A 4,391-nucleotide genomic window follows, 5' to 3' on the forward strand; every position below is an offset into this window, starting at 1 on the left:
TCTGGAACCTCCACATCTGGCCCCTGGATGGGATGTGGAAGATCTAGCTGATCTACCACCTACTGTTGTAGACACGATCAACCAAGCCAGTGCCCCTTCTACCAGGCAACTTTATGCCCTAAAGTGTCGCTTGTTCGTGAATTAGTTTTCTTCTTGGGGCGAAGACCCACAAAGTTGCGCAGTCAGGTCAGTGCTCTCATTTCTGCAGGAGAGGTTGGAGGGGAGGCTGTCCCCGTCCACCTTGAAGGTGTATGTAGCTGCTATCACAGCCCACCACGATGCAGTGGACGGCAAGTCTTTGGGTAAGTACGACTTGATTATCAGGTTCCTAAGAGGCGCCCAGAGGTTAAATCCCTCCCTGTCAAGCCTGTTCCCCTCCTGGGATATCTCAGTGGTCCTCTTGGGCCTTCAGAGACCCCCGTTCGAGCCGCTAGAATGAGTTGGACTCAGGGCCCTCTCCTTAAAAATGGTCCTGCTGATCACACTTGCCAGGAGGAGGCAGTCCCAGCCCCTTCATTGCTGTGTCCGGTACGTGCTTTGCGTATCTACTTGGACCGTACACAGAGCTTTAGATGCTCTGAGCAGCTCTTTGTCTGCTTCGGTGGACAGCGGAAAAGTAAGCCCTGTGGGTCCGCAATTTGGCGGAGGAATTTACCGACCTAATCCACTGTGGGTACTCAAATCTACCCTGTACTGGAATAGGTGCTCCACAGGTTAGGGCTCCTACGTGGACCCCTTACGAGTGGACCAGCGTCTCCATTGAGTAGTTCCCGCTGCCCCCCCGGTCGCGTGTCTGTAGCAACTCCTCCCTCCAAAGAGGCGGGATCTACCTCTGCGCCACTTCCCACGTGTGACCTTAAAGCCCATGTGGTGTATTTCAACACTTTTGCCTCCCCCTGTCTGGGCGGGTGTTGTCTCCACAGTGTTTTTTCCCCCTGAAAGAATAGGAAACTGGGTAAGACCCCTTCCCACGATGCATTTAAGGGCCCCAGCCGTTTTGCTCTATGCGAGAAACATAGAGAGAAAAGAGGCCCGGCTAGGCTCGGCTCGTTCCCAGGTTGGCAAGCATCGCCTTGTTCCCGTCTAGGGTAACTATAAGGGTTCCGACGACTTTATTGGGCATTGGGGAAGGATACTTGCAGTCTGATACAGCTGGTCGTTTTGGCACGTCAAGTACCTGCCCGCTCCTGTGTCAGCAGTACACCTACACGGCTCAGTGCATGGCGTGATTTAAATTGGACCCCTAGGGTCGCATCTTTGATACAACATCGAAGTGAGCGACAGACGGGGAACGTCTAGGTTACGGATGTAACCTCCGTTTCCTGATGGAGGGAACGAGACGTTGTGTCCTCCCGGCCATGTCACTGAGCCGAGCCACTGTTGTGCAGTCGGTCCGATTGTTTTCAATCGGACCGAGACCACCTCGTCCAGGTGTCCAGCTCGTCACCATTGCAGTGTTGTGCAATGCAATGACCATTGCAATGAACCAAGAGAGAAAACTAACCAGGTTCTGAAGCAAATGATCCAAATAAGCCAGGTGTGAAAACACCCACAGGAAGCGATTCATGGAGAAACTTGTGAAAGTGTGTGATTGTGTATATATCCCCTCAAGGATTGCCATAGAACATTTATGTCCATATGCAGTTTTCATTTAGTAAAGAAGTTCAATAATAATACACTCCAGACTCAGCTTTCTGATGTCATTTTAGTGTAGAATAAAGGCAGGAAAAACACTTGATGACAGAATCACTTTGGATTACTATTGTGTTTGTGATGATATAAAGCTGGGTGTGATGAAAACTTTCAGATCAAATCTTGTCAGATCTTCAGTAAAAGAAGAAGCTCATTGGTCACTTGAGGAGAATGCAAGACCCAGCCTCGGCATCAGAACGAACGATTTTGTATAACAGTTTTGATTTGCTTTTCCATTGCTGGAACCATTAACTCAGCAAGGATTCCTGACTGACTGTTCTGTTCATTCAAATTTAAGTTTACAAGCTGATAATTAGAGACAAAGATCCTGTCATAGTCTTCCATTATCACACTTTGAAAAAAGGCTCACTGATACCCCTTGCCAGCCAAATGGCATCACATAATTTCTCTACACTGTTTGGCACCCTCTCAATATCTTGGCTCTCTTCTAAAGAGGTGAGTTAAGCTAATGAGCTCATTAGGAGTAGGTGTTAGATACCTGTCCATCTGCCAAAGAGGGTCACTTTCAATGGAGGACCCCGCAGCCAACACAGCAACCCAATCCACCCCCATGTCGGTCCCAAAATTTACTGAGATTAAACTTGTGACCCACACAATTTACCAAGATTAAACCCCAGATATCCCCTCACCAGGTTTCACTTAGAGCTATCTATCTATCTATCCATCTTATGATCCAGGTCTAAAATGCAGAAATCACACACACACACACACACACGCACACACCCACCCACCAACAAAATCCTTCACTGGGATATAGGGGCTTACTTTATGAACTCAAATGCAGAATGTCACAGCATTACAAATACACCCACAGAGATTATTCTTTAAGTACTACAGGGCACATTGACACGTCCTCTGTGTCATGTGGAGACAGCAATTATTCACTGGAAGCATGGATAGTCACAACGTAAACACCCCTTTTTTGTGACACATCTTTACACTTGTGCCAGGCTCTGTTTTACATCTGTTTGTTTAAATGTAGCTATGGCTTAGCATTTGACTGGACAAATTATCTTGGTACGCTAGAGTTTGCGCAGTCAGAGGGCTTAATGACTATTTATTATGTTAATTACACAAACACATGCTATCCGTTTCTAATGCCAAAAGAATAATTAATGCGTTCATGACCTCAAGACTAGATTATTGTATTGCATTAATAGACAGATGTCCTGCTTGTTGATGAAATTTCTACAAGCAGTAAACTAAATACATGTTATGGGTCAATTATTAAAAAATGATTTTGTATGAACTATACATTTTAGTGTTAAAGTCTTTGAAATCCCAAATTAACTGAGGAATTGTCCTTTGACCATTTGTTAGTGGTTAATTCATGTTCTATGTAGTTTGAGATTGTTGTCCCTCCTAATACAAAGTTGATATAGGTATCATTCATTGAGGAGTATCGCAGTCCAGCTGGAAGCCTATGGCAGATAATTTTTCTGATATTCATCCTAAACTCATGCTTCAGACAGTGGCTCATGAAGAATCCCATGTCTTTGTGTTTGTATCAATTCATCCTCTGTGAAGTCTGCCTTAGTTGACTGAAGTAAAATCTAGCAGGCACATGGTCATCATCACTCAGAGACACAGTGGAAATTGGACATCAGGCAGGACAAGAGATGGATCTGGGAGGCCCTGGTAACTGTCGGATATAATCCCGAAGTTTAGACAGGGAAATAAATAGAATGAAATTATTGTAGATGACATTCACTTCAAAGCAGGGTTAAAGAATAAGAGAAGTGTCTTCAGTTCCATCAGACCTAACTAAAGCAACATAACTATGAATTGAGGGATAAATTAGGTGTATGCCTGGCTGATTAGTTATGTCTTTAGTCTAGACTTAAACTTAGAGAGTGCGTCTGAGTTATGAACACTGATAGGAAGACTATTCCATTGATTTGGAGCCAAATAGGAAATTATCTCCCTCCTTTTGTGGATTTTAAAATTCTCTGTATTGTTAACAGGCTGGATTTTTGAGATTGTTGTGAGCGTGATGGATTATAGTGTGATAGAAGGCCACTTAAGTACTGTACTTTGGAGCTAGACAATTCAAGGCTTTGTAAGTAATTAACCAAATGTTATAATTAATACGAAACTTATCAGGTAGCCAATGTAACACTGATAAAAACGGGGCTGATATGATTATATTTCTTTTTTCTAGAAAGCATTCTCGCTGCTGCATTTGGAACCAACTGAAGTTTAGTTATTAAACATGCAGGGCATCTACCTATTAATGCATTACAATAATGTAGTATTTTGCTCATGAACGCATTAATAAATTTTTCGCATTAGAAACAGATAGCATGTGTCATAACTTAGCAATATTTTTGAGGTGGAAGAATGCAGTTCTAAAAATATTGGAACTGAGCGATCATATCTTGATCCAAGATGGAGGCGCGGTAGTACGCAGCGGCCACTCCGGATCCAAAAATGGTGCTTAAAAAAAGCCAGACTTTTGCGGCACATGGACATCGGAGCAAACCGGTGTTTGTGTCTCCCATCGCCAGACACTACTGAAATATAAGACTCATCACAAAAACAAAGCTACATGATGACCTGCAGGAGGCGCTACATGTACTCGGCTTGCTGCGGAGACCAGGCCTCCAGTCCTTGGAGTCGCCTAATGCCGGTGGCCGGGGGAGAAGTCGTCGTAAGCAACGTGCGAGAAAGCGGAAGCG

The sequence above is a fragment of the Xyrauchen texanus genome, chromosome 23 (assembly GCF_025860055.1).
Source record: "Xyrauchen texanus isolate HMW12.3.18 chromosome 23, RBS_HiC_50CHRs, whole genome shotgun sequence".
Lineage (NCBI taxonomy): Eukaryota > Metazoa > Chordata > Actinopteri > Cypriniformes > Catostomidae > Xyrauchen > Xyrauchen texanus.